Source organism: Littorina saxatilis, linkage group LG14 (genome assembly GCF_037325665.1).
Source record: "Littorina saxatilis isolate snail1 linkage group LG14, US_GU_Lsax_2.0, whole genome shotgun sequence".
Classification (NCBI taxonomy): Eukaryota; Metazoa; Mollusca; class Gastropoda; order Littorinimorpha; family Littorinidae; genus Littorina; species Littorina saxatilis.
The window spans coordinates 45340700-45354021 of NC_090258.1; the positions used below are offsets into that span (position 1 = coordinate 45340700).

The following is a 13322-nucleotide window of genomic DNA, read 5'->3' on the forward strand; positions in this document are numbered from 1 at the left end:
GCTTTGGGCAAACCAGAATCAATGCTCCACAAGCCGGACAACAACTTTAATTTCTGCACAACTCTATACCCATCCCTCTTCTTTTTATTCCTTTTCTTCCCCTCCTTCCTTCCTCTTACTGTCTTTCTTTATAATGATTATGCAACGTTTATTATGTTATGATAATTTTGGATGATTAATGAGATGAGGATGATTATAATGATGATGCTTTGGAAGTCCAATTTGGTTTATTTAGACAAATTGTTCAGCCGTTACCGCCTATACGTTATAATATCTATGCAGGAACACCACTATAAGCTTCTAGCTTGTTGCTGTTACCTGTGTCTTTTGTGTACATGTCATGATTGTAACATTTGTTGAAATAAACTTGTGTTTAAACCAAAGATGAAGCTTTCGTTTCTTCTTTTTCCTCCCAGTCAAAAATGTATTGCGATTCTCTAGCCACTCCAGAAACCTTTTTCTGTCCAATCCTCAAAGCATGTCTAAGGAAAGGAAACAATTGAAAAACAACAATAACAGCAGACTGAATAATCTTTATTTATTGTCCTTGTCTACTAGTCCACTGGTCGAAACTGGGGGGGGGGGGGGGGGGGGGGGGGGGCGTTTACTAGGTACTATACCATGTTCACCTGCTTGCAACTGAGGTTTATAAAAAGAATAAAAATGAAATCTCCCCGTGTTTTTATTTCATTCAGTTTGTTTGGGTTGTTGCTATTGACTTTGAAACTGACACGCCGGCGAAAACGCCGGTAACGCGTGCGCAGAGAAGAGCAAGCATCGGGAATCTTCAATTCTAAAAATAACCAACTGGTAGCTGCCGACCTTCCGCTAGACACACATGAATACCGGGGAAAAATAAATAATTACTGGGCAGTAAAAATAAATACTGGGCGGTAGTTAAACGACAGTTTGACTTTGAAGGACACAATGTTGCAGCATTTTAGCCAGCGTGTCAGTTTCAAAGTCAATAGCAACTACCCAAACAAACTGAATGAAATAAAAACACGGGGAGACCCTTTTTATTTATTTTTTATTTTTTTGTTTTTAATCTCAGTTGCATGCAGGTGGCTGCTACCGCATTTTAGTTTTATTTTTTCTCTCTCACCTTTGTTTTTTTTTAAGCGGGAAGCATCCTTCTTCATGGTTATTTATAAAAAAAAATTTAATCAAATGTTTACATGTTTAAGTTAACAAACTTTATCAATAAACTAATATCATGTTAACCAAAGATTTAAAAAAAAAACATTCCAGCCTAAATTTTTTTTTAAATCAATTTTGCTATTATAACGTACTCTTTTGCACATGAAGAAAATAAACAAAAATAAACAAATGCCAAAGAGTAAAAAAAAGATTACGGGCAGATGGAGATTTGAACTCGACTCAATCACGCATCAGGCGAACGAGAGAACCGTTCGACCACGGAATCAGTTTTGAAAATAATCGGACACTGTTTTCTTTTCTTTATTTGGTGTTTAACGTCGTTTTCAACCACGAAGGTTATATCGCGACGGGGAAAGAGGGAGATGTGATAGAGCCACTTGTCAATTGTTTCTTGTTCACAAAAGCACTAATCAAAAATTTGCTCCAGGGGCTTGCAACGTAGTACAATATATTACCTTACTGGGAGAATGCAAGTTTCCAGTACAAAGGACTTAACATTTCTTACATACTGCTTGACTAAAATCTTTACAAAAATTGACTATATTCTATACAAGAAACACTTAACAAGGGTAAAAGGAGAAACAGAATCCGTTAGTCGCCTCTTACGACATGCTGGGGAGCATCGGGTAAATTCTTCCCCCTAACCCGCGGGGGGTTCGGACACTGTAATGCATTAAAGAAGACGCTAGCACGCTTTCACCACAAGCCGGTATGATCGAGCATCGATTGAAATCTTTCGCGAGCGGTATCTCGTATTTGTCCGCAATGCATTGGTGCTTAAATGACACCAATGTGTGTCCATGAGGGACATAAATCTACAAACAATATTTTAACAAGATTTATTCAAAATTGACGGTTTTAGAGGAGGGGGATGGGTCCTCTAACTTTACAGCTCGGAGACACCCGGGTAAGTCTTTACCGGAGATTCATGAATAACACTTAGCGGACTTATCGAGCGAAAGTGGTTTTACAGGCCGGTATATGAGTTGCAGCTGTTTCAAGAATACGAGCCCAGACAGATATAACGTTTCGTGGGACGGGTCACGTGGTGGGGGCTAGATAGAGACAGATAGTTCACACATGAATTAGTTCATTCTCCTTATCAGTTCAGTTTTCACACATCGCATCTAGTCACCATAACATCATTCACTCGTCAGACGAAGACATCGCATCTAGTCACCATAACATCATTCACTCGTCAGGCGAAGACATCGCATATAGTCACCATAACATCATTCACTCGTCAGACGAAGACATCGCATCTAGTCACCATAACATCATTCACTCGTCAGACGAAGACATCGCATCTAGTCACCATAACATCATTCACATTTCAGACGAAGACATCGCATCTAGTCACCATAACATCATTCACATTTCAGACGAAGACATCGCATCTAGTCACCATAACATCATTCACTCGTCAGACATCGCATCTAGTCCCCATCACATCATTCACTCGTCAGACGAAGACATCGTATCTAGTCACCATAACATCCTTCACTCGTCAGACGAAGACATCGTATCTAGTCACCATAACATCATTCACTCGTCAGACGAAGACATCGTATCTAGTCACCATAACATCATTCACTCGTCAGACGAAGACATCGCATCTAGTCACCATAACATCATTCACTCGTCAGGCGAAGAGATCGCATCTAGTCACCATAACATCCTTCACTCGTCAGACATCGCATGAAAAAGTGTACATACGAGTATAAAGTGCAAAACTTAAACTTTCATATGGAACAGTCCAGAGATTTCTAATCAATGATCTTCCGCTTCAAAAGCTGGCCGCAAAATGGGTGCCTCATAAGTTTACAGGGGAACGGAAGGAGCATCAGGGTCCTCTTGCACGCGATCGGCTCAACCGTTGTGAACCCAGTAGACCCAGATTAGTTGTTACTGTAATCACTGATTATGAGACTTTGGTTTCCTTCAACTTTAGTGCCAGAGAACACAGAAACAAAGCGTGTCTGGACCAAAATGACGAGATGCATCACATTTGTAAGTAAGGTTTTCAAAGAAGAAACAGGGCTATTCGCTGTATTTTTCGACCACGAAGGTCCCGTTGCTGTCGATATTTTGTCTACTAACAGCACAGCCATTGTCACGTACTATACAGAAACCTTTTTTCCCAAACTTATTTACGAGTTTAGCAGATCAGCGACCAAACTGCGAAACCCAGACTGCCCTTCTCCTTCATGAAACTATCAGTCTCCACAAAAGAAGGGCCGTAACTCCATTCCTAAAAGACCAAATGATCCCATTTTTGCCTCACACATTCTTCAGACCTGATTACACCCCTTGTGATTCTGGTTATACCCTCTTTGAAAATCAGACTTTTAGCCAACAAGTTTTACTGCACCCAGGACCTCAAAAAAGCCGTCAAATCAAAGCTCAAAAGCAATATCAAATAAGGTCACCTTAAGGCATCTTCTGATTGGCGTAGGTACTTGTGACTTTGCATCGATGTCGGAGGCGAGTAGTTCTAATGACTGCTGCATTTTGGGCCAGCTACGCCGAATAGTCTCTGTGAAAATCACATTTGATCATTTTGTTTGGATCATACCTCGTAACATCATTCACTCGTCAGACGAAGACATCGTATCTAGTCACCGTAACATCATTCACTCGTCAGACGAAGACATCGTATCTAGTCACCATAACATCATTCACTCGTCAGACGAAGACATCGTATCTAGTCACCATAACATCATTCACTCGTCAGACATCGCATCAAGTCACCATAACATCATTCACTCGTCAGACGAAGACAGAAATACACTCGTCAGCTGTGTTCCCTTCTTTTATTCATTTCTAAACAAACAAGCTTAAACATGATGGTGGATTACAGCGATGCAAACAAGACACAGTCTATCGCTTGGATTTCTTTGATCAAACTATTTCTTGCAAAGCTCATTCAATTAGTGTAATTGTACCACCTTTCCATTGATTCTGAGCGAAGCACAAACAAGCCGAGTAAACTACAGGACTATGAACATTAAGCAGGAAGAATGGTTGCACCTGTAACCAAACGTTCAATCATTAGTGGCGAGACAACATTAACAACAACGACTATTATACACCGGACTTTTTACGGTCGAAGACACAAAACTGGTCCATCTTTCAACCGTTTGATATGTAATTCCCCGAATTTGTTAAACTTGCATAAAATAGGCTTCTTTGGTTAAAAACATGCTGGGACTTTCAAAAGGATATGCACATTTAACTAGACTTACGCCGTGGTTTGATATGTTTTGAAAATATATATTATCATATAATTGTGTGTAATTGTGTCCTACGAAGAAGTGCAGTTAAAGCGAAGGGTATTCTGCCTGGGGGGTAACACTCAAACCTTTGGACCGACAACAAGCACATCACTGCTGATGCGAAACGACAGGAAGACAATATACACCAACGATAAAACCAAAAGCGAAATATGTACATCAACCAGAACATACGCACCCTCCCCCTAAGTATAAGTTACAGCTCCGTCCATCCATGATATCGCATGGTATTTTGTCGAAACTGGGTCAATGAATATCTCGGCAGAGCCTCGACGAATGACATCATATTCATTGACCGAGTCTCGACAAAATACCACGTGATACCATGGCTGATTCGGAGCTGTAACGTATTATATGGCATGACCAAAGTAAGGAGAAGTTGTAGAACTATATTTTGTGTCAGTTTTGGCAAGGCGCAATTTTAACACTACGCTGGAACGCTGAAGAGGAAGAAGACTACGCACGAAATAAACGTCACGTGATAACGTTGTGCGGGTGCTACCCACGTGCTGCAGCTGTAAATTTCGTTCAAGTTTTCCATTTTAATATTTAGTTGTCACTGCGGCTGCGTAAGTTATTTTGCCTAGGTCAAGGCCGAACTTTAGGCCTACGGAGAAATATTGCTGGATATTTTCTCACTAGAATAACAGAGGCAAAGAAGGGAAGTCATGCTATATACATAATTATTACCACCGAAACATACCCATCCCCTCCCCTCCCCCACCTACCAAATCTTACCCCCTCCCTCCCCAAAGGTTGGTATGGGACAAGAAGACAATGTCTTTTTAGTTCAATCTTTTGCTATTTTTCAGTACACCCTTCGTGTCCTATCCACTCTCCCCCAATTAAAAAGGAAAACAGAAAGAAAAGAAAAGGATGAGAGACCAAAGGGACAGGGTGGGTAATGTTTCGGTTAACGCTCATTTCTCATTAGCAGTAACCGGGACAGGGTGGGTAATGTTTCGGTTAACGCTCATTTCTCATTAGCAGTAACCGGGACAGGGTGGGTAATGTTTCGGTTAACGCTCATTTCTCATTAGCAGTAACCGGGACAGGGTGGGTAATGTTTCGGTTAACGCTCATTTCTCATTAGCAGTAACCGGGACAGGGTGGGTAATGTTTCGGTTAACGCTCATTTCTCATTAGCAGTAACCGGGACAGGGTGGGTAATGTTTCGGTTAACGCTCATTTCTCATTAGCAGTAACCGGGACAGGGTGGGTAATGTTTCGGTTAACGCTCATTTCTCATTAGCAGTAACCGGGACAGGGTGGGTAATGTTTCGGTTAACGCTCATTTCTCATTAGCAGTAACCGGGACAGGGTGGGTAATGTTTCGGTTAACGCTCATTTCTCATTAGCAGTAACCGGGACAGAACATTTTGTACATGGAGACAAACATAATTATGTTGAACCAAATATACAAACAAACCTAATAACATAAAAAAGCGAAGAGAACACGTATCGTTCCCAAATACAGAAATTGGTACTGTACAAACAAATTGTACTAAACATTACAAACCCACACACAAATTGTACTAAACATTACAAACCCACACACAAATTGTACTAAACATTACAAACCCACACACAAATTGTACTAAACATTACAAACCCACACACAAATTGTACTAAACATTACAAACCCACACACAAATTGTATTAAACATTACAAACATACAAAGAAGTTGTACTAAGCATTACAAACACACAAACAAACTGTACTAAACATTACAAACACACAAACAAACTGTACTAAACATTACAAACACACAAACAAACTAGCTGTACTATACATAACACAACACAAACAAACTGTACTAAACATTACAAAACACAAACAAACTGTACTAAACATTACAAACACACAAACAAACTAGCTGTACTATACATAACACAACACAAACAAACTGTACTAAACATTACAAAACACAAACAAACTGTACTAAACATTACAAAACACAAACAAACTGTACTATACATAACAAAACACAAACAAACTGTACTATACATTACAAACCCACAAACAATTTGTACTAAACATGTTTCTTTCAAGTAAAAGCATGTGCGGCTATATACGTGTCGGCAAGTGAACGGCGCTGCTAATTGCTATTGCAACAAATCTAGGCAATTTTATGTCCCAAACCTTTGATTACATAGTATTTAAAAAAAGCGAAATATCAAATATCCCATAATATTGGTAATGTAGGTTATTACATTTCTGAGGGGAAAAAATCAGCAACACAATAATGTCAGGTATTCTATAACATTAGTAATTGCGGCTGTCACAGTTGTGTGTACAAAACAACACCACCAGAATGTCAAATATTCTATTATACAAGTAATGCCGGTTGATACTCTTCTCTGAAAAAGCCACACAAGCGCGAGGGAGACAAGGCTTGTATTGAAAAAAATGATTGACCAAACATTGAGACAAGGCTTGTATTGACAAAACGATGGTCCAAACATTGAGACAAGGCTTGTATTGACAAAACGATGGTCCAAACATTGAGACAAGGCTTGTATTGACAAAACGATGGACCAAACATTGAGACAAGGCTTGTATTGACAAAACGATGGTCCAAACATTGAGACAAGGCTTGTATTGACAAAACGATGGTCCAAACATTGAGACAAGGCTTGTATTGACAAAACGATGGTCCAAACATTGAGACAAGGCTTGTATTGACAAAACGATGGACCAAACATTGAGACAAGGCTTGTATTGACAAAACGATGGTCCAAACATTGAGACAAGGCTTGTATTGACAAAACGATGGTCCAAACATTGAGACAAGGCTTGTATTGACAAAACGATGGTCCAAACATTGAGACAAGGCTTGTATTGACAAAACGATGGTCCAAACATTGAGACAAGGCTTGTATTGACAAAACGATGGTCCAAACATTGAGACAAGGCTTGTATTGACAAAACGATGGTCCAAACATTGAGACAAGGCTTGTATTGACAAAACGATGGACCAAACATTGAGACAAGTTTAAACAAATTCCAGTTAGCACCTAGTAACAATTTGCCGTTGTGTTAAAACGTTTGTTCTACATCAAATACAATTCTAGGAAAAAGCTAGCAAGGTCTGACAAGCCACGAGCAAGGCAAGCCACGAAAAAGCTTACAAGGTCTGGCAAGACAGTGTTCGAGGTAGTGTTGACATTACACTTTGCTAGACAGTCACAAGACGTCCATGTAAAAGCTGATACGCGTTGTGAGTCTGCAACGAACACGAATCCTAACGTCATTTTATTTAAATCATAGAACATTATCCAGTAGGATTGTGTCAGCACACTCGTATCCATGACAACAACGAAAACAACAACAAGTGCAAGCATAATATAATACTATAATAAGTATATTGTTAACAGGACACAAAAACCTGTGTTGTCATAATGGTAAGAACAATTTTAACAGGCCACAATAACCTGTGTGCTAGCATAAAGGTAAGAATAATGTAAACAGGATACATTCTCCAGTGTTGTCCTAATAGTAAGAATAATGTTAACAGGAGGGTGCAACGAACACAATTGTCAATATACAAACTGTATGTTTTTAATTGAGCAACATTCACTAACAATGGGTGGATGCCAGGAGTTTAAAATACAACACTGCATGAGAAGTTTGCAAATAATTTATGAAAACAAAACCACGATGCTTTGGTAAAATTTGATTTCCTCTTCCGCAGTTAATCTTTCAGAGGAAAATGTACGATCTCATTATTTTATTTCGTTTACCGTAAAGTATGACAAATCTGAACACAGTTTCCAATGACAACACGTTGAATAGCATAAGACCTTCAGCATAGAAAGCATCATGCTCGATCAAAAACTTGGGGGGGGGGGGGGGGGGTTGATGTGGATGTGAATGTGTGTGTGTGTGGAGAGGGGGTTGGTGTGGTGGTGGGGTGTGTGTGTGTGGGGGGGGGGGAGCTGGCACTGTACAAAAAGAAACATACCGTTCACAACCTCTTGTTCGTTTTTCGATGCAGTTACACTGTCGTCATGCTGTGTATGAAGTGAAATGCAGGACTGATGCAACATGGGCGCTGTGTGTTCACACATCCATGGCAATGTTCACACCACTGGGGTGGTGTTCACAACTCTCTCAGTGTTCACACATCCATGGCAATGTTCACACCACTGGGGTGGTGTTCACAACTCTCTCAGTGTTCACACATCCATGGCAATGTTCACAACTCTCTCAGTGTTCACAACTCTCTCAGTGTTCACAACTCTCTCAGTGTTCACATATTTCAGTGTTCACAGCTTGCTGTTATCCTCGTCCCGCGTGAAGACGGGATTAGTGTACTGCTGGGCACCGCTACCTCTGTTGTCACGTGACGCCCCGTTGTTTACATCCGGGTCCCCCCCCCTGAAGTCGGTGTATTTATGCATACTGTCTTGGCGTTGCTGCAAAAACAAAACACCGTGAATACGTCAATATGTGTTCTTACAGTATTAACACGTCATTATGTGTATTCTTACAGTATAAACATGGTATAACGTGTGTTCTTACAGTATGAACACGTCATTATGTGTTCTTACAGTATGAACACGTCATTATGTGTTCTTACAGTATGAACACGTCATTATGTGTTCTTACAGTATAAACATGGTATAACGTGTTTTCTTACAGTATTAACACGTCATTATGTGTTCTTACAGTATGAACACGTCATTATGTGTTCTTACAGTATAAACATGGTATTATGTGTGTGTTTACAGTGTAATCATGGTAACATGTCAATCTCACAGTGAGTATAGATTTGGTGCAAACAAGGTAGATCAGTGACCCTCATTATCGTATCAGTGACCCTCATTATCAGTGACCCTCATTATCAGTGACCCTCATTATCTGTGACCCTCATTATCAGTGACCCTCATTATCAGTGACCCTCATTATCAGTGGCATCGCTTTTTGACCTCACTGTGTTCATAATTGTCACAACATGAACATAATGTTTATTTCATAACATGTGTAACTACAATGTAACGTTGCGACCTCAACATCTCATTATGGGTATAGACAGTGTTAAATCAATGTAACGTTGCGACCTCAACATCTCATTATGGGTATAGACAGTGTTAAATCAATGTAACGTTGCGACCTCAACATCTCATTATGGGTATAGACAGTGTTAAATCAATGTAACGTTGCGACCTCAACATCTCATTATGGGTATAGACAGTGTTAAATCAATGTCGACCTCAACATCTCATTATGGGTATAGACAGTGTTAAATCAATGTCGACCTCAACATCTCATTATGGGTATAGACAGTGTTAAATCAATGTCGAGCTCAACATCTCATTATGGGTATAGACAGTGTTAAATCAATGTAACGTTGCGACCTCAACATCTCATTATGGGTATAGACAGTGTTAAATCAATGTCGACCTCAACATCTCATTATGGGTATAGACAGTGTTAAATCAATCTAACGTTGCGACCTCAACATCTCATTATGGGTATAGACAGTGTTAAATCAATGTAACGTTGCGACCTCAACATCTCATTATGGGTATAGACAGTGTTAAATCAATGTCGACCTCAACATCTCATTATGGGTATAGACAGTGTTAAATCAATGTAACGTTGCGACCTCAACATCTCATTATGGGTATAGACAGTGTTAAATCAATGTCGAGCGAATACCTCATTATCTGTGTCATTACAATGACACTTTGCGACCTAATCATCTCATTATGGGTATGGTAATTAAAGTCAAGTGAATATCATCTGTGCAATTACAATGTAATTCTGATTGCAGCCACATCATATGCAAAGGGTGTACCCAAATCAAGACAAAGTGCATGCACCATAAGTTGTGTAATGTACGTATAATGAAGACAACGTCAATCAACCAGAACTTGTGTCATGTATAATGAAGACAACGTGAATCAACCAGAACTTGTGTCATGTATAATGAAGACAACATGAATCAACCAGAACTTGTGTCATGTATAATGAAGACAAAGTGTATGCACCAGAACTTGCGTCATGTATTATGAAGACAACGTGAATCAACCAGAACTTGTGTCATGTATTATGAAGACAACATGAATCAACCAGAACTTGTGTCATGTATTATGAAGACAACGTGAATCAACCAGAACTTGTGTCATGTATAATGAAGACAACGTGAATCAACCAGAACTTGTGTCATGTATAATGAAGACAACGTGAATCAACCAGAACTTGTGTCATGTATAATGAAGACAACGTGAATCAACCAGAACTTGTGTCATGTATTATGAAGACAACGTGAATCAACCAGAACTTGTGTCATGTATTATGAAGACAACGTGAATCAACCAGAACTTGCGTCATGTATAATGAAGACAACGTGAATCATCCAGAACTTGTGTCATGTATAATGAAGACAACGTGAATCATCCAGAACTTGTGTCATGTATAATGAAGACAACGTGAATCAACCAGAACTTGTGTCATGTATTATGAAGACAACGTGAATCATCCAGAACTTGTGTCATGTATAATGAAGACAACGTGAATCAACCAGAACTTGTGTCATGTATTATGAAGACAAAGTGTATGCACCAGAACTTGTGTCATGTATAATGAAGACAACGTCAATCAACCAGAACTTGTGTCATGTATTATGAAGACAACGTCAATCAACCAGAACTTGTGTCATGTATTATGAAGACAAAGTGTATGCACCAGAACTTGCGTCATGTATTATGAAGACAAAGTGTATGCACCAGAACTTGTATCATGTATTATGAAGACAAAGTGTATGCACCAGAACTTGTGTCATGTATAATGAAGACAACGTGAATATACCAGAACTTGCGTCATGTACTATGAAGACAAAGTGTATTCACAGTAAGTTGTGGCATATGCAAAGATAGAACATACATGTGGCCACTCTAAAGCGATGTAAAGTAAGTATCTCATTAGCCGCCTTGTAATCAAATTGCAACCATGGCAATGTCAAGACATCATTGATCATGTATAATTGTGACACATGTCAATCAATCTAAGTTAATATCTCATGCACTGTGCGAGTATAATGCGACCATGGCAACGTGATAATCTAATCACAATATCTGCAGGTAAGTTAATTAAGGTATGCCTATGATCAAATTGAATAAAGGAAAACACGTCTGCATCTTCCAAGCAAAGTGAAGAGCTTCATATCTCTAGGAATGTAGTGGTATACGTATATGAACAAATATGTGCAACGTGCACATTTCACTAAGTGTGTGGATAAACTCATAATGCTACTAGCAAATGTAAATTATCACCCCCCCCCCCCCCCATCTCTTTTTAAACCAAGAACGAAAACATGAATTAAAATGGATGATCAAAATGCTAGAACAGCAATGATTATGAACATACCAACGCCCGAAGATACATTTGTAGAAGCATTAAAGGCAGCCAAGAGTGCAAAAACGATATGACAAACAAATATGACTGCTAAAGGGGGGGGGGGGGGGGGGGGAACACCAACTCAAATAACAAGAAAACAAAACGATATGACATACAAATATGACTGCTAAAAGGGGGGAAAAACACCAACCCAAATAACAAGAAAAAAACCTACAAACAAAATGGTGAAGCGAGTACAGGAGGAGTTGCTTGAAGCACCATGCACAAGAAGCTAACAGGAGGAGTTGCTTGAAGCACCATGCACAAGAAGCTAACAGGAGGAGTTGCTTGAAGCACCATGCACAAGAAGCTAACAGGAGAGAAAGTCACGCTAAAGCCGTACAGTTCTAAATTAGATCTGATAAACAAAGGGAAGTAATACAACACAAAATACAGAAGATGGCACACATACGACAGTCATGTAGCAAAGAAAGGCGTACAGTTCTAAGTTAGATCTGATAAACAAAGGGAAGTTAGCCATGTAGCAAAGAAAGGCGTACAGTTCTAAGTTAGATCTGATAAACAAAGGGAAGTTAGCCATGTAGCAAAGAAAGGCGTACAGTTCTAAGTTAGATCTGATAAACAAAGGGAAGTTAGCCATGTAGCAAAGAAAGGCGTACAGTTCTAAGTTAGATCTGATAAACAAAGGGAAGTAATACAACACAAAATACAGACGATGGCACACACACGACAGCCATGTAGCAAAGAAAGGCGCTGTGTGGGGCGATTAACGCGTGGATGTACTATCTTCTATACTGCCAGACTCACTTTCAATAATTCTATTGGCGGGTGGGGTAGTGGTGGGGGATGGACAGAGCTCGGGGCAATTATGACGGCAGTACATAGGGTTGATAGGGGAAACGGGTAGAGGTCAGTTTTATAGGCACTACATGGTCAAGGGGCAGTGCCAGGGGTAAAGGTCACTCAACATGAAGGTCAAGGTCATTCCGTAGCTAAGCGGCAGTACACAAGGTTGATAGGGTCAAACACACTGAGGTCAGTGACTCCATGGCTAAGCGGCAGTGCCAGGGGTGAAGGTCACTCAAGGTGAAGGTCACTCCTGCACCAACCTGCACGGCACGGTAAAACCAATCGTCATGCACTAAGGTGTTGCTATGGCAACTACTCAATCCCAGGCCGTTAGCACTAGGGGCGACATCTACCATAGGGTTTGAGTTGTCCGGGTCACTTCCGTTGTAGGCTCCGCTACTTCTCACGAGAGGCCGCGGGATTGCGCCGCCATTGTCATAGCTCGGGCGCCACGCTTTGCTGTGTGTGCGTCGTCTGCAAGCAACCAACGGTCACAGCGGTCACAAAGAGGGTTGAGTAAGATAATCAACTTTACAAGGCAGCCCTAGCTTCTTGTCTGTGAGTGTGTCGTCTGCAAGCAACCAACGGTCACAGCGGTCACAAATACAAAGAGGGTTGGGTAAGATTAACAACTTTACAAGGCAGTCCTAGCT

The 13322-nt window shown here is 40.2% G+C and overlaps 1 long non-coding RNA gene across 1 annotated transcript; it reads right to left on the reverse strand.

Moving 5' to 3' along the window:
• Positions 1 to 3959: 3959 nt before the first annotated feature.
• LOC138947873 (uncharacterized) lies at positions 3960 to 13288 on the reverse strand. Its single transcript, XR_011449847.1, has 2 exons — positions 13023 to 13288; positions 3960 to 8873 (listed from the first exon to the last, which is right to left on the reverse strand). It is a non-coding gene; the product is annotated as an uncharacterized lncRNA (long non-coding RNA).
• Between the last annotated feature and the right edge of the window lie 34 nt (positions 13289 to 13322).